Source organism: Phoenix dactylifera, unplaced genomic scaffold (assembly GCF_009389715.1).
Source record: "Phoenix dactylifera cultivar Barhee BC4 unplaced genomic scaffold, palm_55x_up_171113_PBpolish2nd_filt_p 000349F, whole genome shotgun sequence".
Lineage (NCBI taxonomy): Eukaryota > Viridiplantae > Streptophyta > Magnoliopsida > Arecales > Arecaceae > Phoenix > Phoenix dactylifera.
The window spans coordinates 341,990-367,696 of NW_024067807.1; positions in this window are offsets into that span (position 1 = coordinate 341,990).

Consider the following 25,707-nt stretch of genomic DNA (forward strand, 5'->3'; position numbering starts at 1 on the left):
TTTAGGAATAAAGGTCTATAGAGATAGATCTAAAAGGATGCTTGGCCTTTCACAGAAGATGTACATAGAGGAGGTGCTGAAGAGGTTCAGCATGGAAAACTCCAAGAGGGGTCTCTTACCCCTAAGGCATGGAATTCATCTCTCTTAGAAGATGTGCCCCAACACATCTGAAGAGATTCAACGCATGAGCAAGATTCCCTATGCATCGGCAATAGGAAGCCTCATGTATGCCATGCTGTGTACACGACCTGATATAGCTCTTACTGTGAGTGTCACAAGCAGATATCAGTCGGATACAGGCAAGAAGCACTGGATAGCTGTGAAGAACAGTCTTAAGTACTTGAGAAGAACTAAGGACATGTTCTTGGTCTTTGGGAGAAGATCAGAGTTGAAGGTAGAAGGATGCACACATATTGATGATAGAAAGTCTACATCAGAATATGTGCAATTGTGGTTCAGTAAATTGGAAGAGTTCCAAACAACCGATCATTATAGATTCTACCTTAGAAGCTGAATGTTAAGCCGTATCTAAGGGTGCAGTGGAAACCTTCTGATTAAAAGTTAATTGCAGAATTAGGTGTAATGTCATTAGATGCCATGACACTTTACTGCGATAACATTGGCACCATAACACTAGCTATGGAGCCATGGTCTCATCAGAAGTCCAAGCACATAGAGCGGCGCTTCCATTTCATACGCGACTATGATATAGAGGTGCAGAGAGTAGACTCCGCGGATAACGTGGCAGACCCTTTCACTAAGCAGCTGAGTCAGCAAAAGACTGAAGCCCACCTTGAGAAGATGGGCGTAAGATATATGACCAATTGGCTTTAGTGCAAGTGGGAGATTGTTAGATGTATGCCCTAGAAGCCAATTTGGCTGACACATTGTTGATTCTAGGGACATAATTTTGTACTTGACTATTTATTATTGAATAAATAAAAGGCATCTTTTTCATTCATATTGTTCATGTGTCTATGAATCGTCCAAGAAATTAATAAGATGATGATACATATTCTCAAGAGTTGAGAATTTGAGCCATGTATCATTGGTGATTAATTTCTAAATGCTCCTGATCAATGGATCATCACGAGGACGGTGATCGATCCGATCAGTGCACAGATCACTCTCCTTCTGGATGGACGAGACTTGAGTCCACAGTGTAGGGACACTGAAGTGATAGTGCAGGTGCTTGTTAGAGAACAAGGGTACTGAGCGTGACCAAGACAAGAAGTCACTTGGATGTCTATCCACTCGTCAGTGACTTGCTTGATGTTGCAGTAGTGTGACTGGTCCTTTGACCTGCGGTGCTTCGGCTACTCACAGTGAGGTTATTGTAGTTTGACTGCACACATATATGGTCTCTAGCCATATGGGTCCATGCAGTGTAGATTGGCTGCAGTAGGTTCACTGTAGGAGTAGGGTATGCACCTACAAGGAATCTATCGACCTTGATAGAAGAGGAGTGATCCTATGTGATTTGTTAGACTGAGTTCTAAGACCTTGGCCAGGGCAGTAAAGTGGAGAAAGAGTTTTCCACTATCGAACTCAAGTCGAATAAATCTTGACATATGACAGACGATGGGGTTTGACGAGTTGTCCATGACCTCCGTCCCATAGGGATCCACGATAGTAGGACTGTATCACATGTTAACTGCACCTAGAGGTTCATCATTCCATTCTGCTGGGTAGCCACTACATGCTGCTAGGTGTCACTGGTGGATGGTGGGACTCATAGGGATTATCTTGATGATCGATAAATCCTAATGAGTTGAGTTGGAATCGTTCCAACCCATTGAAAGGAGTTTTCAATGATATAGTGATAGAGATCACAATATATCTCACTACCAGTCAGAATAGAACCTATGGGGTCACACACACTAGAAGTATTGACCGATCCGATGGTTGAAATCGTGATTAGGAATCACAAGAAATCAATTTGATTGATAAGAAGTTGAAGAGGAACAAAGGGAATTAATTAATTGGACTTAAACACAAATCCTACTTCGGATAGGATTCCTAGAGTCCTAATTGGATTAGGACTGGAAATCCTAGTTGGAGTAGGACTGGGATTCCTATTTGGAATAGGATTCCTACAATCCTAATGAGATTAGGAATTTTGAATTGGATTCCTACTTGGAGTAGGATTCCTAGAAATCCTAATTGGATTAGGACTTCGGATTCAAATGGAGTCCTAATTGGATTAGGACTAAAATTAAACAAATCCTAATTGGATTAGGATTCCTTAAGTCTAAATTAATTAATAATCTAATGAATCAACATGACTCCTAATTGGATTAGGATTGAAGAGTTCAATTGAGTCATGGTTCATTCAAGTCCTAATTGGATTAGGACTAGCGTAGATTGAACCCAATATGGTCAATCCTAATTAGATTAGGACTTAACCATAAGAGAGGCACCCAATCCTCTTTGGAAGAGGATTAGGGCAACACAAGAAGGAGGGATCACGCCCCTCCTCCTCTCCTTGTGTGCGGCATGAAGAGAGGGGCCGGCGCCCCCCTTCCCTCTTTGGAAAATCATCTAGGGCTCCTACTTTGGAGGAGCCCTTGATGGCTATAAGAGAGGCACTAGGGCCGGCGCCCTAGAGGTGTCTTCTCCTCCTCTTCAAGCCGTGGAAGCCCCCTCTCCTCCTCTTTAGTTGCAGCCGCAAGCAAGGGAAAAGATCTCCAAGTGTTGGCGGCCTCCTTCCCTTCCCTTCCTTCATCCAACGCAAGGAACAAGAGAAGGCTGCGTAGAGGATCATCTTCTTCCTATTCTTCATCCTTCTTCTTCCTCCTTCTAAGCACAATCAAGAGTTGATTGAGAGGAAGGACATCAGCCATCAAAGCTATCTTTGCAAGGGAGCTAGCACCCCGGTGAGATAGAGAGCTTGGATCGGATCCTGCTTCGTGTGGATACCCGTAGAGGCCGGACGTTTGAACGGCTTCAAGCGAACCCTCTTCCAAAACCACGAATTCAGATTTGCGGTGATCATCTACCCGCGCAAGGTGAAGATTTGATCTTCCTAATAGTTTTAAAAGTTTTAATTCTTACCTAATTACGAAAGGTCTCGAAACAACGTTCATGCGATGAACGTCGAACCCGTGCATGCCGATTCCGCTGCCATCTGAAAAATTTTTGAAATATCAGCGGCATGGGCGGGTTCCCAACAAAGAGAAGCCCTCAAACAAGTTTTGAAGATGAAGGAGCTCGGCTTCTTCTTTACTTGACCCTCTTCTGATTTGGCACGAAGTAGAGGATCACCGAGGCAGCACACGGATGGAGAGGAAGCTTTGGGATTCACTTGGATGCTCCTCTTCTCTCTATTTCGCTTTGGATGGCCCTTTTGTGCTTATGGAGGATTTCTCTTGTAATCTCTTTGAGATCTCTTCTCTAAATATTCTCTCCCACTTCCATACCTTCTTTCCTAGCTCTCCTCTTGATTTTATAGCTTTAGATGGCGTGGAAACAAGAATCTAGCCGTTAGAGACAAAAATAGAGCCGTTGGACACAGTCTGTACCTCCTGACAATATTTTCGTTGGGATCGGAGTCGACTCGCGCGATCTGGAGTCGACTCGCCTGTAGCAGGAGTCGACTCGTGCTTGACTGGAGACGACTCGGCCACTGTTCCAAATTTGAATTAATGTGCATGCCTTGTCCTAGAGTCGACTCGGACCAAACTGGAGTCGACTCGCCAATAGTTGGAGACGACTCGGGCACTTGGGGGTCGGCTCATTCTCAGGAATCCAGAGGACATATTTTCTGATTTTCTTCCTCGAGTCGACTCGGATTCTCTTGGAGTCAACTCGGCTCTCAGAGCCCAAAAACTGATCCTCTGTATTTTGGGGTCGCGCTGCCTTGGAGTCGACTCGAACTGTCTTGGAGTCGACTCGCCTCTCAGAGACAAAAATACCGTCTTCTGTCTTTGGGGTTGCGCTGTCTTGGAGTCGACTCAGACTTTGCGGGAGTCGACTCGGCTCACAGTGTCCGAAATTTGCTCTCTGACTTTTGTCTTGTTTTCCTTAGGAGTTGACTTGCCAGCCATCGGAGTCGACTCGAGTTCTTCAGGTGTCGACTCGGCTCTCAGGGTCCAAAATAGCTTCTCTGTCTTTCTGTCTGTTACTCCCTAAAGTCGACTCGTTCTACTCTGGAGTCGACTCGGCAAGCATCGGAGTCGACTCGAATTCTTCAGGAGTCGACTCGAGGACTATTCTTTTGAATTTTTCTTTGAATTCGCTCCTCCAACTTGAATCCTTTGAACTTGAAACTTTGGCCAATAAATTGTAGCTTTTTTCCAATTTTTCTTGAGAGCTTTGGAGGCCTTCTTGTGTTCTTCCAACTTGCTATGTTCCTTGCAAAATAAATATCTTTCTCCTTGCAACACAAACATTAGTATTTATACTTCAAGGTTTTGTGATCATCAAAATCAATATTTAAATCAATCTTTGGGTCATCAGTCTCCCCCTTTTTGATGATGACAAAACTTGGAGTATATGCAATATAAAATATATTGTGTTCTAGAAGTAATGCATAGCTAAGTTGTTTGAAGTAGAAAATATATATCTTTAAAATATACTTCATGATAATGCTTTTAGTTTTAATCTTAACATAATCAACACATAAAGCATTATGAGCATATACCTAGATATTTCTCCCCCTTTTTGACAACATCAAATAGATAGTGAAACATTAAGCACAAAGATAAGAATACTCAAATATTTTTTTTTCTTATTGTACTCTGATTTGCATGTCAAATTATTGCAAGGATATGAATCATATAACTCAAGGCAATAATGTTAGAATAAGATTAATGAGCATAGATCAGAGCCAATTAAGATAATTTTAGAGCAGAACACATCGAATGTGATTCCAAAAATAGTTTTCAAATTAAGTGTAGGTGGAATCTTTTTTAAGTTAATTCAAGAAGTACCACGAATGATATTCAAAGAAAGCACGAATGGAAATCTAACCTCTCTTCAATAATAAGTATGAAAGCTTGTTCATTTAAGATCTTTTGCCCAATATATTAAGTATTTTATCAACATGAGAGCAATTTAATTAATTTTCAGAGTATAAGATCAAAACTTATATACTTGAAAAACATATCATCATGTTGGATCATTAATTCTTAATGACTTCAAAGTTCTTTTATGATAATAAGAGCATTGGGGCACAAATACCAAAATATGGATTCATGCAATTTTTGATACATCTTAGAGCTCTTTTAAAGACTTTCTTTTATTCCTTTAGAAAATAAGCACAATTTGGTACATATAATAATGAATTGGCATAAAAATTGAAGTTCTAAAGAACAAGCCAATAAGAACTCATTAGTAAATTTCAAAAATAGGTTTTCTAAGAGATACTCAAGAACATTCAACACATTATTCTTCCCTTTTTTCATTAAGTTAGAGGCTCTTAAGATCAACTGTTTGAATTGCAATTTGGTTCATGATTTATGCATAAGATATATTAACCAAATAACAAGCCTCAAGGTGTACCATAAAGATTTTCAGATTTAAATTTCAGATGATACATATTGGAGAGCATTAGGATCACTTTTCTCTCTCCTTTAGTTATAGATTTATGCGATTAAGTTCCATAAGATCTCTCCTTCTGAGATTTTCTTTCTCCCCCTCAATTGATCATTCCATTTAAGAGTTTAGAATTTGAAGATAATGTTCAATAAAATTGTCAATCTCAAAACAAATATATTTTCTATAAGTTTCAGCTTATTTTCATAAGACTCAATGTTTGAGATAAGACAACCTTTATAGAACTCATCTCAAGGTATAAACTTATTATATAATTAAAGCAAGTCTTGCAATATAAGGAGGTTCATCAAAATCAATCCATAAAAATCAAGGTATGAGATACTGAATATCTAAAGCTCCCCCTCAAAAGATGCATTCTTCTTTAATAATTCTTTTCTATTGTTGATTTTCAGATTTTAGTGATAAACGTGAATAAAACTGAAATTCTATGATATCGAGAATGTAGAGTAATCTAGTACTATTCAAAATTTGTAGCAATTACTCTTTCTAATCCTTCAAGAACAAGTTATACTTTCTCTTAATCTTAGAGAAAATGTATAGAAATATTAATCGAAAATGATTCATTTGAAGCTCAGTTTCTTTCAAAAGCATTTACATTTTCTTTCTTTTAGAATCATTTGAGTGAGCTGAAATATTTCTAGCTTTAAGATCATTCACTCTATATATATTCTGATGGAAGTCTTTAAGAATGTAGGAGAGAAAAACATATAGATGATCATTGAGGTATATATATTTATAGAAATCAATTTCTTAATCATAGTTTTTCAGCAATGTATACATGAAACACAATAAATCTTTTTAATATCAAAATAAAATCATATATTTAAAAATATTTGTTTGCAATTAAGATCATTGAAAGACACATTATTTAGACTAATATTAGTACACTTTAAGGATAAGAAAAGATATGTTTCGGATGCGTATCGAGACAATCAACCAAGGCGTCAAAATTAATTCTGTTTTTCTTATATTAAAATTTTTATTTAGAAATCATATTGAGTTATTCTCCTCAATGACGTGATCATTGAAGCATATAACTAAGGTTACAAAGATGTAACGATATAAGCATTTTTAAGTTAAGTTTAAGCTTTTATACAAAATCAGATTCTGAATTTTCATAAGAATTTTCAAGAAGGCTTCCACAATTATAATTTGAGATATGTATCTTCTATATTGTAGCTCATCTTAAATCACTAAGATTGAAAACACATATTTCAATAACATTCGAGCACTTTCAGAATCTTTATATTTAATATTGAGTTTCGATACAAAATAAAGGATATTTTAACAAGTATTAGGACATTATGTATCAAAGTTAGGCAAGTAGAAAGATAGATCAAGATCAATTCATTTTGCCTAAATAGAAATATCCTTCTCTTCTTCTTTTGTAAATCTATTTAACTTTCAAAGATAATCGTGAATGATAAAACTAAAATTTCTTTTTAATATTACTAAAAAAAACTTTATATAGTATTTTAAACATTCACGCATTGGAACACAAGTTAGTTTGAGGCAAGGGTGAAGCAAAGACTTGTAAGCAAAGTTAAGATATATTCTAAGTTAAGACATATTTCAATCAACTTATCCAAGCATGGAGCATTACAAAATATTGAGAACCCATAATTCAAAACATCATGCCACATACAAAATATATTATGTGTTAAGTTATGCATTAAAATATTAAGAACAAGCATGTCAAGGATCAAAATCAATTCTTTTCGAATTAACTCCCCCCATTTAAATATAATCTTCCACTAATTTCATCCTTAAGGTGTGTTTCCAAGTGATTAATACTTGACTTGATTCTTCTTATATACTTTCATTTAGTTTGTCCTCCTTTTTTTTTAATTTCTTTTCTTAACCAATTAACGAACATTTTGATATTATTTTTTGTTTTTACTTTCTTATATTCTATACTCTATTTGTTCCCTATCCGGTGGAGTTGGAAGGGGCACGAGGTACTACCACTAGCCTCCCTCTTGTGCCATCCCTAATATACCCTACACCGAATAGTTGGGTCAAATAGTGCCGGGTACTACCACTAGCCTCCCCATTGGCACCATCCCTATGATGAGCAATATAGAAAATTTAAAAGGTTCACTTCAAACTCTCCCTGTTTAAGTGTAATTAATTACGAATTTTATCCCTTCCAAATGTGCCGAATATATTAGGCTTGTTTTGCTTTTTCTTAAGATTGGAGTATTTGCCTTTGCTTAGATTTTACATCTCTTGAATAATATCCATTTTCTTTTCTTTATCTCTCTCTCTTTTTGTTATTCTCAAGTAATTTACATGAAAGAGCAGAATAAAGAAATAATCTTATGTATCATATAGATGTATATCATGCAAACAACATTTTCATTGTGCTCAAGAATTCATAATTTCTCACAAGTTATTTTAAATCAAAATTTTAATCATAAACTTGTGTATTTCATGGTTATGATATAGGCAAAGAAATATTTTAGTTTGAGCAAACCATGAAACAATTTTTAAAAGCATAAGTCAATTAATGCATATATAGACATGATATCAAGAAATTAATAATTAAAAATTTTAACCATGCCACAATAAGATTTAAGTTATTGACTTTGCTCAGCTAATTTATGAGAGAGGTATCTAAAATTACCTATTCATTCTATATTCTTCAAGCCAAACTAGATTTCTTATGTGTGAACTTTTGGCTGAAGAAGGTCCTCTCTCTTGTTTGCATGTGAATGTTTATTGTATCTTATGTGGAGGTGTCCTTCAAGTTAAAATCTCTCACTTTCTTGTTCAAGGATCCTGCATTATTAACAAAATTCTTTTCTTTCTTGAAGGAAAGTAATTAGTTTCTTCAAGATACAAACTATTCATCCAACATATTTTTAACTAGGTGACTCAATATAAGATATGACACTAGTTGAATATTGGGTCACTTTACTCAAGAGATTGCCTAAATATAAGCAAGCACATATTACTTGAACTAAAGAGATAGTTTCATTAACCAAGATGGTTCAAGAACAAGCATGTGAGGCAATAGAAAGATTTATTAAGGTCAAATCAATTTCTTATTTTCAAAATCAATTTAGTTTAGATTTTATTTGCTTAAGATAATTATCAATAAGACACGCTAGCTAAGTTTTAATCAACTTATCTTAAGCAGTTGTTTCTATCAAAATTCAGATTATGATTTATTTGTTATCAATAAAATATGATTCATTAAAGTTAGATTGAAGTCTTTCACAAGGTCACATAATGAGCATACAATCTGGTCTACTAGCTGTATGATAAAATAATTATTCTATCATGCTTCAATACAGCTTTAAAACAATAGATCTACTTTGCTCATCCTCTTCAAATTCTACAAGATGGGGTCATAGACATACCTTCTTCATGCCAATCTTCTATAAGAGTTTTCTTGTGGACTAACTTTGGTCAATGAAGATCCCCTTTCTTGTTTGTCTTAATTTGGAGTTTAAGAGAAGAATGTTAATTCATTCATCATACATATTTCAAACTCACCTTGCATGAGCTAAGTAAAATCTTCATATAACTCTTCATTAGTAGAACCAAAAATGATGTCATCAATGCATACTTTGAGCAAATAAGATATCACAAATTCTTCTTTTTGATGCATAGATTTATCACTATTACTTTCTATCAAAAAGGTTACTTAAGCTTTTATATCATGCTTTTGATGCTTGTTCCAAATTATATATTGCTTTATCATATTTGTAATGAGTGTTTTCAAATATGGTGGTTATTTAACATATATCTTCTTTAATAAAATAAGCACCTAGGAATGCATTCTACACATTCATTTGATAGAATATAAAGCTCATAAAGCAAGCAAATGATAATGGTGATCTTTACTTCTAATCATGCAAGAATTAAGATCTATTTCATCTTTTCTTGATTTAGTCTTTTAGTAGTCATCAATTTTTCTTCATTAAGTGCATTTCTGAAAAACTCAATTTGGTTATAATTATTAACAAGTTTTCAGATTGTTATATGTAAAAGATTAACCATATACATATATAATTTAATTTTAGTATCTTCATAATAAATCATTAGTCTCATAAGGAATAAAATGAATTGATATTTCCACAACTCCAATCTTTTCATCGAATGTTCTATATGCATTGCTTGATGAATGATATCCAAGGATAGAAATATCTTTATCAGATTTGGCATTATTTTCATAAGAACATATCAAGCATAACATAAACTACTGAAGAATATGAAAGATATGCAATAGATCATTTTCTATTTTTCAGAAGATCAAATGGAGTTTTTGTTAGGAACCCGCCCATGCCGCTGATATTTTAAAAAAATTCAGATGGCAGCGGAATCGACATAAGCGGGATCGACGTTCATCGTATGAACGTTGTTTCATGAACCGTTCGTAGTTAGATAATAATTAAAACTTTTTAAACCTTTAGGAAGATCAGATCTTCACCTTGTGCGGGTAGATGATCACCGCAAACTGAAGTTCGTGGTCTAGGATGAAGGTTCGCTTGAAGCCGTTCAAGTGTCCGGCCTCTACGGGTATCCACACGAAGCAGTGATCCGATCAAAGCTCTCTTGTCTTTCCGGGGTGCTAGCTCCCTTGCAAAGACTTCTTTTGATGGCTGATTTCCTCTCTTTCAATCAACCCTTGATTGTGCTTGAGAGGAGGAAGAAGAAGCATGAAGAAGAGGAAGAAGAAGAATCCCCACGCAGCCTTCTTTCTTTTCCCTGCGTTGGAAGGAAGAAGGGAGGAAGAGGATGCTGCCAACACCTTTGGCTTTTATCTTCCTTGCTTGCAGCTGAACCAAGAGGAGAGGAGAGGGAGGCGTACGGCAAGGAGGAAGAGGACTTCTTCTATGCCCTAGGTGCCGCCCACAAGTCCCTTTTTATAGACATGTGGAGCTCCTAACATTTAGGAGTTCTTGATGTCTTTCCTAAGAGGGGGCGCCGTCTCTTCTCCCTTCTCCACGTGGAAAGGGGAGGGGCTTATCCCCTTCCTCATGGTAAACCCTAATCCATATTAGGTAAGGATTGGAATGCCCTAATGTGGTCAAGCCCTAATCCAATTAGGCTTAGCCCAAGGGTGAACCAATTTGGATCCAATCTAGGTAAGTCCTAATCCAATTAGAACTTAAATCAATTTTGACTCAATTGAACTCTTCAATCCTAATCCAATTAGGAGTCTTATTGATTCATTAGATTAATAATTAATTGTGACTTAAGAAATCCTAATCCAAATTAGGACATATATAATTTTAGTCCTAATCCAATTAGGACTCTATTTGAATCCGAAGTCCTAATCCGATTAGGACTCTAGGAATCCTACTCCAAGTAGGAATCCAATTTTGATTCAAAACTCCTAATCTCATTAGGATTGCAGGAATCCTATTCCAAGTAGGAATTCCAGTCCTACTCCAACTAGGATTCCCAGTCCTAAACTAATTAGGACTCTAGAAATCCTACTCGAAGTAGGACTCTTGTTTCAAGTCCAATTAATTAATTCCCTTTGTTCCTTCTTCAACTGAATATCAATCGAATTGATTACTTGTGATTTATAATCACTTTTCAACCATCGGATCGGTCAATACTTCTAGTGTGTGTGATCCCATAGGTTCTACTCTGACTGGTAGTGAGATATATTGTGATCTCTATCACTATATCATTGAAAACTCCTTTCAATGGGTTGGAACGATTCCAACTCAACTCATTAGGATTTATCGATCATCGAGATAATCCCTGCGAGTCCCACCATCCACCAGTGACACCTAGCAGCATGTAGTGGCTACCCAGTAGAATAGAAAGATGAACCTCTAGGTGCAGTTACCATGTGATACAGTCCTACTATCGTGGATCCCTACAGGACGGAGGTCATGGACAACTCGTCAAACCCCATCGTCTGTCATATGTCAAAATTTATTCGACTCGAGTTCGATAGTGGAAAACTCTTTCTCCACTTTATATTACTGCCCTGGCCAAGGTCTTAGAACTCAGTCTAACAAATCACATAGGATCACTCCTCTTCTATCAAGGTCGATAGATTTCTTGTAGGTGCATACCCTACTCCTACAGTGAACCTACTGCAGCCAATCTACACTGCATGGACCCATATGGCTAGAGACCATGTATGTGTGCAGTCAAACTACAATAACCTCACTGTGAGTAGCCGAAGCACCGCAGGTCAAAGGACCAGTCACACTACTGCAACATCAAGCAAGTCACTGACGAGTGGATAGACATCCAAGTGACTTCTTGTCTTGGTCACGCTCAGTACCCTTGTTCTCTAACAAGCACCTGCACTATCACTTCAGTGTCCCTACACTGTGGACTCAAGTCTCGTCCATCCAGAAGGAAAGTGATCTGTGCACTGATCGGATCGATCACCATCCTCGTGATGATCCATTGATCAGGAGCATTTAGAAATTAATCACCAATGATACATGGCTCAAATTCTCAACTCTTGAGAATATGCATCATCATCTTATTAATTTCTTGGATGATTCATAGACACATAAATAATATGAATGAAACGATCCTTTTATTTATTCAATAATAAATAGTCAAGTACAAAATTATGTTCCTGGAATTAACAATGTGTCAGCCAGATTGGCTTCTAGGGCATACTTCTAACAATCTCCCACTTGCACTAAAGCCAATCAGCCATAAACCTAAGCCCCCATCTTCTCAAGATGCGCTTTATTTTTCTGCCGACTTAGCTGTTTAGTGAATGGGTCCGCCACTTTTTCTGTGGAGTCTACTCTCTGATTCTCTACTTATTTTCTTTGAGGTAGTCGCTCATTAGGTTAAAACTGCCGCTCTATGTGCTTCGATTTCTGGTGAGACCTTTGGCTACTTAGCTAGTGCTATGGTGCCTTTGTTATCGCAGTAGAGTGTTATGACATCTGATGACATTACACCTAACTCTGCAATGAACCTTTTAAACCAAAAGATTTCCACTGCACCCTTAGAGACGGCTTAACATTCAGCTTCTAAGGTAGAATCTATAATGATCGGTTGTTTGGAACTCTTCTAATTTACTGAGCCACCATTGCACATATTCTGATGTAGACTTTCTATCATCAATATGTGTGCATCCTTCTACTTTCAACTCTGATCTTCTCCCAAAGACCAAGAACAAGTCTTTAGTTCTTCTCAAGTACTTAAGACTGTTCTTCACAGCTATCCAGTGCTTTTTGCCTGGATCTGATTGACATATGCTCGTGACATTCACAGCATGTACTATATCAAGTCATGTACATAGCATGGCATACATGAGGCTCCCTATTGCTAATGCATAGGGGATCTTGCTCATGCGTTGAATCTCTTCAGATGTGTTGGGGTCACATCTTCTTGGAGAGATTAATTCCATGCCTTAGGGGTAAGAGACCCCTTTTAGAGTTTTCCATGCTGAACCTTTTCAGCACTTCCTCTATGTACATCTTCTGTGATAGGCCAAGCATCCTTTTAGATCTATCTCTATAGACCTTTATTTCCAAAATATAGGATGCTTCCCCAAGGTCTTTCATGGAGAATTCTTTTGACAACCAGACCTTGACCGAGGTTAGCATGGGAATATCATTCCCTATCAGTAGGATGTCGTCCACGTACAGTATGAGAAATACGACAGCGCTCTCACTAACCTTTTTGTAAATACACGGTTCCTCTTCGTTTTTGATGAAATCAAACGTTTTGATTGCGTCATCGAAACGAGTGTTCCAACTCCGAGACGCTTGCTTTAGTCCATAGATGGACCTTTGCAGCTTGCAGACCTTGTGATCTCCATCACTGGAAGTGAAACCCAAAGGCTGTTCCATATAGATATCTTCATCAAGATATCCATTCAGGAAAGCAGTTTTCACATCCATCTGCCAGATTTCATAATCATGAAATGCTGCAATGGCAAGCAATGTTCGGATGGATTTTAGCATGGCTACAGGTGAAAAGGTCTCCTGATAGTCAATGCCTTCGCGCTGACTATACCCTTTCGCCACAAGCTTTGCCTTATAGGTCTCTACCTCTCCATCCGAACCTATCTTCCTTTTGTAGATCCATTTGCATCCAATAGGTACAATACCTTCTGGTGGGGTCTACTAAGGTCCAGACTTGGTTGGAATGCATGGAGTCTAACTCTGACTTCATAGCTTCCAACTATTTTCTCGGAATCGATATCAGATATCGCCTCGTCGTAGGTTTTGGGATCTTGTGTATGATCCCTATCTCCCACTAGGAACATTTCCTCGGTATCCTCTTCTAGTATACCTAAGTATCTATCGGGAGGATGGGAGACCCTACTAGATCTACGAGGTGGTCGAGGGTCATCGTGTACTGGCTCTATATGAATGGGTTCGATAGAATCCATGACTCGTTGCTTTTCAGAGACTTTTCTCTTCAAGCTCAATTTTCCTCCCACTGCCTCTATCAAGGATAAACTGTTTTCCAAGAAGATGGCGGACGGCTCACAAACACATTGTGATCCTCTGAGACGTAAAAATTGTATCCTAATGACTCTTTAGGATATCCTATAAAACGAGCACTTATGGTCCTAGCCTCTAGTTTGTCCGCCTGTAGTCTCTTGACGTGGGCCGGACATCCCCAAATCTTGAGATGACCAAGACTTGGTTTCTTACAATGTCATATCTCATATAGTGTGGTAGGAATGGACTTTAGAGGGAACTCTATTCAACAAATAAATAGCTGAAATAGGGCATCTATCTAAAGAAACAAGGGTAAATTAGTGAAGCTCATCATGGACTGGACCATATCAATAGAGTCCGATTCCTCCTCTCTGACACTCCATTGAGCTGAGGTGTACCAGGAGGAGTCCATTATGAAACTATACCATTCTCCTTGAGATAATCACGAAACTCTCCATTAAGGTATTCACTTCCTCGATCTGATCGAAGAACCTTAATGAGTTTTTGTGCTTATTTTTCTACTTCATATCTAAGCTTTTTGAACCTTTCAAAAGTTTCATATTTGTGTCTCATACACATAACCATACCGTGAGTAATTATCGGTAAAATGAAGTAAAAATTACAACCCCTAGCCTGCACATCGAATGGGCCACACACATCAGTGTGTACTAGGGTAAGTATTTAGTGGACCTCCCTGTGTCCTACAAAGGATAATTTGGCCATCTTTCCTTGAAGGCAGAATTCACAAATCAAATATGACTCGGAAGTCAATGAGCCCAAAAGCTCATGTTTCTCCAATTTGTTTATTCTGTCTTCTCCTATATGGCCAAGCCTGAGGTGCCACAAATACTTTAGATTTATCTCATTTTTGGATCTATTAGATCCTATGGTATTCACTGTTTGCTCAGATATATTCACAGATACATCCATATGTATGTGATAGAGACTGTCAATCATAAAACCATTTTGAATCAATTTAATTTTTAATAAATAAAAATCTTTCTGTGCTAAATAAAATACAGAAATCAAATTTCTGCTAGCAAGAGGTAACAGTCCCTAAGTATCCTGAGCATATCTGACAAACCTTCTGAAGGTCTGTCACCCTTCATGTTCTTTATGCTTCCCATGTATGTAGGACAGTTTCCTCTTCCAATGGCCGTTCCATTATGCAATGGAAACACTTTTCCTTGCAATTGGCCTTTTTTCTTGGAACTTCCTACTTGGTGTTTTCTTAGTCTTCTGCTTCTTCGCAGGCTTCTTCTTCTTCCAAATAGACTCTCTCGTGAAAGTAGAAACCAACTTGACAGCGAAACGATGCCCCTTGAACTTCTTCAAGGTCCCTAAGTTAGTTACCAATTTATTCAACAATTCTATTTTAGGTGCATACAATCTTGTTCATATGGTAGTTTACTATAAACTATTCATATGAAGCTGGAAGGGATTGTGGGATCAAATCCGTTTGCAATTCCTTGTGCATGGTCATGCCAAGCTTCTCAAGCTTCTCTAAGTCCTTTATCATGGTCAAACCATGATCATGGACAGACTGCCCATTCGTGCATCTTGGCTTTGAAGAGCCTCTTGAACACTTCAAACCGAGCTACGTGACTCTGATCACCATACAACTCTTGCAGGTGATTTAATATGTCCCTGGCAGTCTTCATGTTCTCATGCTGGCATTGTAATGCATTGGACATGGATGCCATTGTGCAGCACCTAACTTTATTGTCATTGTTCGTCCACTTAACAAGCGTCTTACGCTGATCAGTGATCGGACGGATTGGTAAACATGGGGATTCCATGGTCTAGCATATACCCGAATTTTTCACAATTCAAAACTATTTTTGAAATTTGCTGAGCCAATCTTTATAATTGGGTTTGGTCAAACGGTTGTTCTATAGGATATGAGTTAAGAGTCTAGAAGCTGACTTTATAATCCTCAGAGAGTAAAGATTCTAGTTAGACTTTTGTACTTGATCCTAATCTGTTCTAAGGTCTTTTAGAACAAATGTAACTCCCACTATTTTCTTGAATTCCTCACACTCCCCTGGTAGAAAAACGGAAATCCCACACGACTAGGGTTTCTAGTGGGTACTGCGGTCCCACCGATTTACATGCCACCTCACCTAACAGTTATTGGTGACACATAGATTGATGAATGTACAACTCTTGTACAATGCTTCTCAAGCATGTTGCAGTGTAACTTGGTCTCTAAGCCATGAAAACCTCAACCTAACAGTTATTGGTCCCATTTCTTAGTTAAGTCAGACCCACCGTATAACCGTAGGAATAAAGTCGTCATTGGGTCCTCACCTAACAGTTATTGGTGCCCAACCCCACCTTTACCCTACAACATCTCATGTCTATAGAGAGGTCCAGCCCCCCGATGCAACTTGACCACTGTGTCAGCCGAGACAAATCAACATCAGAAAGGCCTTAGCAGCTCTACTACAGTGGAAGACCTATTGACTTAATATTGGTTAATCAGGTCTTAGTGTTTGCAACTTGAGCTCTTCATAAGAGGTAATCGAACAATTGGCCAGGTAAGCAGGTGGGAGGCTCCCCTTACTCAGAGAGTAAGGTCCTAATTAAGTAACCACCTTTCATGCTTTCCTAGACACCAATTAGATCAATTAATCTAATATGACTTGCTCATGTCGGTTCACTCTCGACTTGATTGAGGAGGTTTTGATTTAGGTCTCAATTGGGTTTGCTACATCACATGTAAACCTATCTACCCGACTCACATTCACATCACATGCAAACGGCACATTGCAGGCAGTTATAATCGCAGCAATAATTAAAGCTAAACTTTAAATAGGTGATGATCATGGATTCTAGTTAGGTCATATTACAAGCACATGCACGTCAATCGATCAACTGGTCTTCAACTCTTGAATTGGTTCCAAGCCTCCTTGATTCCGATCCTTGATCAACTCTTGATCCAATCGCCATCAACCGCTTAGACCCCTGTTCATCTCATGCCTAGTCTTCAACTTGATCGTTGACGTACATCACATCACACAAATACAACCAGATTGTAAAATAAAATAAAAATAAATTACATCTCCTTTTAGGAGGCATGCAGGCCTCTCAAAATATCAAATAAGATGCATGCAAGCATCTGAAAAATTACATGACATTGCAGATCACATCGCAGGTCATTACATTTGATACCAAAAGGGTTTGAATCCTATGATCATCACCATATGCAACAATTATAATTTTCAGATCTGAAAACTAACTGATTATATCATGACATAGGTTGCTGATCATGCTAATCATGATTCTAAACTTTGTAATCTCATTAACAACGCAATTAGAATCATCATTTTATCACATAAAAATCAGCATACAAAAATCAGCACCCCTGAAAAATCTGCATGCAGAAATTTTCAGCATGCATGATCATTCAATTTTCAGATCTAATAAGCCTTTAGATAATTAATTCTTATCTTAATCTATGAAGCCTAGGCTCTGATACCACTGTTGGAAACCCGCCCATGCTGCTGATATTTTAAAAAAATTCAGATGGCAGCGGAATCGGCATAAGCGGGATCGACGTTCATCGCATGAACGTTGTTTCATGAACCGTTCGTAGTTAGATAAGAATTAAAACTTTTAAACCTTTAGGAAGATCAGATCTTCACCTTGTGCGGGTAGATGATCACCGCAAACTGAAGTTCGTGGTCTAGGATGAAGGTTCGCTTGAAGTCGTTCAAGTGTCCGGCCTCTACGGGTATCCACACGAAGCAGTGATCCGATCAAAGCTCTCTTGTCTTCCCGGGGTGCTAGCTCCCTTGCAAAGACTTCTTTTGATGGCTGATTTCCTCTCTTTCAATCAACCCTTGATTGTGCTTGAGAGGAGGAAGAAGAAGGATGAAGAAGAGGAAGAAGAAGAATCCCCACGCAGCCTTCTTTCTTTTCCCTGCGTTGGAAGGAAGAAGGAGGAAGAGGATGCCGCCAACACCTTTGGCTTTTATCTTCCTTGCTTGCGGCTGAACCAAGAGGAGAGGAGAGGGAGGCGTACGGCAAGGAGGAAGAGGACTTCTTCTATGCCCTAGGTGCCGCCCACAAGTCCCTTTTTATAGACATGTGGAGCTCCTAACATTTAGGAGTTCTTGATGTCTTTCCTAAGAGGGGGCGCCGTCTCTTCTCCCTTCTCCACGTGGAAAGGGGAGGGGCTTATCCCCTTCCTCATGGTAAACCCTAATCCATATTAGGTAAGGGATTGGAATGCCCTAATGTGGTCAAGCCCTAATCCAATTAGGCTTAGCCCAAGGGTGAACCAATTTGGATCCAATCTAGGTAAGTCCTAATCCAATTAGAACTTAAATCAATTTTGACTCAATTGAACTCTTCAATCCTAATCCAATTAGGAGTCTTATTGATTCATTAGATTAATAATTAATTGTGACTTAAGAAATCCTAATCCAAATTAGGACATATATAATTTTAGTCCTAATCCAATTAGGACTCTATTTGAATCCGAAGTCCTAATCCGATTAGGACTCTAGGAATCCTACTCCAAGTAGGAATCCAATTTTGATTCAAAACTCCTAATCTCATTAGGATTGCAGGAATCCTATTCCAAGTAGGAATCCCAGTCCTACTCCAACTAGGATTCCCAGTCCTAATCCAATTAGGACTCTAGGAATCCTACTCGAAGTAGGACTCTTGTTTCAAGTCCAATTAATTAATTCCCTTTGTTCCTTCTTCAACTGAATATCAATCGAATTGATTACTTGTGATTTATAATCACTTTTCAACCATCGGATCGGTCAATACTTCTAGTGTGTGTGACCCCATAGATTCTACTCTGACTGGTAGTGAGATATATTGTGATCTCTATCACTATATCATTGAAAACTCCTTTCAATGGGTTGGAACGATTCCAACTCAACTCATTAGGATTTATCGATCATCGAGATAATCCCTGTGAGTCCAACCATCCACCAGTGACACCTAGCAGCATGTAGTGGCTACCTAGTAGAATAGAAAGATGAACCTCTAGGTGCAGTTATCATGTGATACAGTCCTACTATCGTGGATCCCTACAGGACGGAGGTCATGGACAACTCGTCAAACCCCATCGTCTGTCATATGTCAAAATTTATTCGACTCGAGTTCGATAGTGGAAAACTCTTTCTCCACTTTATATTACTGCCCTGGCCAAGGTCTTAGAACTCAGTCTAACAAATGACATAGGATCACTCCTCTTCTATCAAGGTCGATAGATTCCTTGTAGGCGCATACCCTACTCCTACAGTGAACCTACTGCAGCCAATCTACACTGGCATGGACCCATATGGCTAGAGACCATGTATGTGTGCAGTCAAACTACAATAACCTCACTGTGAGTAGCCGAAGCACCGCAGGTCAAAGGACCAGTCACACTACTGCAACATCAAGCAAGTCACTGACGAGTGGTAGACATCCAAGTGACTTCTTGTCTTGGTCACGCTCAGTACCCTTGTTCTCTCACAAGCACCTGCACTATCACTTCAGTGTCCCTACACTGTGGACTCAAGTCTCGTCCATCCAGAAGGAAAGTGATCTGTGCACTGATCGGATCGATCACCGTCCTCGTGATGATCCATTGATCAGGAGTATTTAGAAATTAATCACCAATGATACATGGCTCAAATTCTCAACTCTTGAGAAAATGCATCATCATCTTATTAATTTCTTAGACGATTCATAGACACATAAATAATATGAATGAAAAGATCCCTTTTATTTATTCAATAATAAATAGTCAAGTACAAAATTATGTCCCTAGAATTAACAATGTGTCAGCCAGATTGGCTTCTAGGGCATACTTCTAACAGTTTCATCAAAATAGACCCTAATAGAAACCATATATATGACAAGCAGTAATGATAGCTTTTAACAAAAAGAATTAAGTAGATGACTATCATATAACATTACCTTTTTCATTTCTTCAAGGATTCTATTAATCCTATTTTACTTATGGTGTTCTTGGTGCAGAAACAATTATATTCAATATTATTTTCTGTGCACAACTTAATACAAAATTGGTTTTCAAAACTATGTCAAGATACTTCTTTATTGTCATAGTTTGCAAACCTTTTTCATTTGAACCCTTTTTTGTGAGTTTGTGCCAATATAGAAAATATTTCAATTTGAGTGCCAAGAACAAAACTAATGTAAGCTTTTGAAAATTTAGTGATGGAAATAACATCTTTAGATTTAGAAATTGATTTTGTTTGTTTTCTTAGTTAACATGCATAGTAAACTTTGACCTTTCAGAAGATACTCTAGGTAAGCCAATGGCAAGGTCTTTTGAGATTAAGTACATACTAGCATGAGTTGATTTTATATGCCAAAGATGGTTTCTTTCATCTTGGTATTCATAGTGCATATATTCAAAGGCATACCAAGTACACATTTTCATATCTATGATCGATAAACAATAATGCTATGGATAAAAAACTCTCAATCAAGCATATAGAGAATTCATAGAGTTATTCTTAATAAATTGATTAATCATTTAACAACTTATCCAATAGTGAGTAAAGTATACTATAAAATGAAGTGATTTGATTATATTTCCAAAAGTATTTTTATATCACAAAATTGATCAATACTTGCAATTCATATTTTAATCAAATCCTAAAGCAAAATAATGATGAGATGCAAGGGTTACTGATTTTATTATTTCTTTCATTTAAATCATTCTTCTTAATTACATTTTAAATTCAATTCTTTAACATATGTCTAGAGCACCCATTGTTTAGATAACATCTTTCATTAGAACCTTGGATAGCTAGACATATTTGCTGAAAAATAATCATATTTTCAACTTAGGAACCCAAGCTCTTTTGGGTCCTTGTAGGTTGGCTATAATTGTTTCTCTTGGAACCCATATTTTCTTAATAGCTATTTTGTCCATGAGTTTACAGATCTTAGGATTATAAGGGATGTATTTCTGTATCCTCTTGTTGAATTTAACATACATAGATCTAACATGAGTAGTAGATAAACTTTCAGTTTTCTGTTTTTGCCTTTTAGGTTCATCAAATTTGTAATGTATAGATTTAGGAAACAATAGAAGAGATTTTACTTAGCTTTTGTTCCTGTTTATTAGTATTATAAGAATCTGTTTTAGAATAATTAAAAACTGTTTTAACCAACATATTCTTGAAAGATTTTTGGGTGTACCAAGGTTGATATCCTAATCCAACTTTATCAAATTCAGCTTTTTGATTATTTATCATTAGGTTTAATTTTTTAGAGCTGAAGGTAAATCTTTCAACAACAGGTTTTAATTCGTCAACTTCTTTAGTTAATCTTCTGTTATCTTCTGAAAGTAATTCATTGTTTTCTTAAGTTTATCATGACTTTCAGTGAGAAGTTGATTTCTTTGATTTAGTTGTTGATTTTCTTTAATTAAGATTTCAGTTTTACTAGTTAGTTTCAGTTTTTCATCTATTAGAGTTTGATTTTTTTTTGAAATTTTCAGATTTAGTTTCTTAAGATTTTTATTCTTCACAGCTAATTTTCTACATTCACCATACAAATCATGAAAAGCATTTAATAATTCATCATAAGAGAATTCTTCTTGAAAATCATTTGATGTAAGAGTAGATTCAGATTTTACCTTGTCTTCTTGTGCCATAAAGCACAAGTTAGTTACCTCTTGTAGTTCCTTGGAGCTAATATCATCATTGTTGCTCCTAACTTTTATTTTCTTGCTTGACTCTTTCTTGGTTAAGGCTTTCTTCCTTTTTATCTCTTTCTTTCTTTCTTCTTGCTTCCTCTTCTTCTTTGTCTTTAGGAAGCTTTTGAATCTTTCTTCCTGATTTAGAGTGTTTCCTGCATGCTCAATGTTAGTCTTGCAATTATCCTCAAGTAAACTAACATGGGGTTCCTCGGAAATATCATAAGTTGCTTCAAGAGTATCTCATATTTGTTTGGCAGATAAACATATACAGATTTGGTTGAAAATATTTTTATTAAATGCACAGTAGAGAAGGTTCATAGCCTAGCATTTAGTTCAGCCAAATTTTTATCGAACATACTTTCAATTAATTTCGTGGGTGTGTGTAGGCCATTTGTTATGACATTCCATAACTCATAGTTTTGTGATTGAGTAAAGATTTTCATTCTAGCTTTCTATTGAATATAGTTAGATCCATCAAACAGTGGAGGTCTGTTTGTGGAAAGTCCCTCAGCAAGTAATACGTTATGTGGGGTTGTCATGATCTTTGGCTCTAGTCGGTTAAGACTACAAATAATATTTGAGCACCCGCTCTGATACCACTTGTTGCCCAGTAGATACAACCCAAGAGGAGGAGTGAATTGGGTCTTTTAAAACTTTTATACTACTTCTAAAACTTTTTAATTAATTATGCTAAGTTGTATAGATGCACAGTGGAATTTAAACTTAGCAACAGTTTGATTTATTGAATGAGACTTGATTAAGTAAATTGAGTATGCTTGCAACTAAGGGATGCGTAGATAAGAGTTAAGCAAGCAATTTATCTAAGTAGGTAAGTGAGCAAGTTAGACAATGACAAAAAGCATCACAAACACAACAAACATATAGTGGTTCGGTGCACCCCAGCACCTACATCCACTCTCCAAGACCTCTTGGAAATTTCACTATAATCCTTCCGATTACAGCCGGTTGTTTTACAAGCTCACAACCCAACTTGTTGTTTTGCGAGATCACAACGAACTCGGTCGGTTTTCACAGGCTCACCGACTAGAACCAGCCGATTATTTTTTCGGGTTCACAATCAAACCCAGTTGGTTTTTTCCAAAGGCTCACCAACCAAAACCTTACAACGATTGTTTTCCGGGTTCACAATCAACCCAGTTGGTTTTTCCAAAGGCTCACCAACCACAACCTTACACCGTTAGTTTTTCTTTTGGCTCACCAACAAACCTTAACCTCTTGATTCAATCCCTTGAATGAATCAAGTTACAAGATATTAGACTAAGAATTAAAGCAAATACAAGCTTCTTAACTAAGCAAATATAGCAAATATAAACAAATAGAGTAAAGAGAAGCCCTCAAACGAGTTTTGAAGATGAAGGAGCTCGGCTTCTTCTTTACTTGACCCTCTTCTGATTTGGCACGAAGTAGAGGATCACCGAGCAGCACACGGATGGAGAGGAAGCTTTGGGATTCACTTGGATGCTCCTCTTCTCTCTATTTCGCTTTGGATGGCCCTTTTGTGCTTATGGAGGATTTTTCTTGTAATCTCTTTGAGATCTCTTCTCTAAATGTTCTCTCCCACTTCCATACCTTCTTTCCTAGCTCTCCTCTTGATTTTATAGCTTTAGATGGCGTGGAAACAAGAATCTAGCCGTTAGAGACAAAAATAGAGTCGTTGGACACAGTCTGTACCTCCTGACAATATTTCCGTTGGGATCGGAGTCGACTCGCGCGATCTGGAGTCGACTCGCCTGTTGCAGGAGTCGACTCGTGCTTGACTGGAGACGACTCGGCCACTATTCCAAATTTGAATTAATGTGCATGCCTTGTCCTAGAGTCAACTCGGACCAAACTGGAGTCGACTCGCCAATAGTTAGAGACGACTCGGGCACTTTGGGGGTCGGCTCATTCTCAGGAATCCAGAGGACATATTTTCTGATTTTCTTTCTTGAGTCGACTCGGATTCTCTTGGAGTCGACTCGGATTCTCTTGGAGTCGACTCGGCTCTCAGAGCCTGAAAACTGATCCTCTGTATTTTGGGGTCGCGCTGCCTTGGAGTCGACTCGAACTGTCTTGGAGTCGACTCGCCTCTTAGAGACGAAAATACCGTCTTCTGTCTTTGGGGTTGCGCTGTCTTGGAGTCGACTCGGACTTTGCGGGAGTCGACTCGGCTCACAGTGTCCGAAATTTGCTCTCTGACTTTTGCCTTGTTTTCCTTAGGAGTTGACTTGCCAGCCATCGGAGTCGACTCGAGTTCTTCAGGAGTCGACTCGGCTCTCAGGGTCCAAAATAGCTTCTCTGTCTTTCTGTCTGTTACTCCCTAGAGTCGACTCGTTCTACTCTGGAGTCGACTCGGCAAGCATCGGAGTCGACTCGAATTCTTCAGGAGTCGACTCGAGGACTATTCTTTTGAATTTTTCTTTGAATTCGCTCCTCCAACTTGAATCCTTTAAACTTGAAACTTGGGCCAATAAATTGTAGCTTTCTTCCAATTTTTCTTGAAAACTTTGGAGGCCTTCTTGTGTTCTTCCAACTTGCTATGTTCCTTGCAAAATAAATATCTTTCTCCTTGCAACACAAACATTAGTATTTATCTTCAAGGTTTTGTGATCATCAAAATCAATCTTTAAATCAATCTTTGGGTCATCATCCACCCTATCGGACTCCGATACATCATCATCATCATCGGATAAGGAACAAGAAGAAAAGGCCAACCTATGTTTTATGGCTAACGACAATGAGGTAACATGCGAAACACATTTAGACTTTACCTTTGATGAACTATATGATGCTTTCAATGAATTAATGGACGAGTATAAGACAATAAACCTTAAGAACAAAGAGTTGAAACTAACTAACCAAACTCACCTCCATAAGTACGATACATTAATTAAGGATAAAGATGTTATCATTAAAGAAAATTCAGAACTTAAGACAAGCAACCAAATGTTAATTCAAAAGACTAATGCCTTAATTAAAGATAACGAAAGACTAACCAAAGAAATATTAGAACTTAAAAATAATAAACAAATCATAAAAGAGAGTCTCACAAAAGACCTAAATGGACTAAAAACAGAAAAATAAAAATTGGTACTAGAACTTGAAAAGTACAAGCCTTTTGTAGAAAAATTTACATATAGCTCTGAAAAATTAGAAATGATACTTAATAGTCAACGAGCTGTGTTCAATAGAGCTGGTTTAGGATATAAACCTAAAAATAAGCAAAAGCTCCTTAGTAATTTCTTTGTAAAAGTAGGAAAAAGCAAAACTAAGAAAATAACATGTTTTTGCTGTGAAACTTTAGGACATAAAGCAAATGTGTGTGATTATAGAAAAGAAAAAACTAAGAAAAAAATTAAAAGGGTTTGGGTTCCAAAAGGAACCAACATTACTAACCATGAAGGACCCAAGAAAATTTGGGTACCTAAAATTGTATAATTTGCTTGTGTAGGAGTGTCTTGCAGCCAAGGTCGACAAAAATTGTTGGTACTTGGATAGTGGCTGCTCAAGACACATGACGGGTGACAAAGACCAATTCTTCACCCTTGAGCCTAAGAAGGGAGGTGCTGTGACATTTGGAGACAATAACCAAGGTCACATCATTGGTATAGGTAAAGTACAAATCACCCGTTCAACCTTTATTGATAATGTTAAATATGTTGATGGTCTTAAGCATAATCTACTTAGCATTAGTCAATTGTGTGATAGAGATTTTGATGTTTTGTTCAAACCATCTTTATGAATCATAACCAACTCAAATGACAACAGTTTAGTTTTTAAAGGAATAAGACGTGGGAATGTGTATGTAGTAGACCTTGAGGATCTTGCCAAACATAACCCATGTTTAGTTGTTAATGAAACTAACGATAATGATGTTAGTTGGTTATGGCACCGTAAGTTGGATCATGCAAGTATGGACACAATATCAAAACTAGTTAAAAGAGATTCCGTGATAGGTTTGCCAAAACTAAAGTTTGAAAAGAATAAAATATGTGAAGCTTGTCAATATGGCAAATAATCAAGGAACTCATTTAAATCCATAAATTGTGTCTCTACCTCTAGACCTCT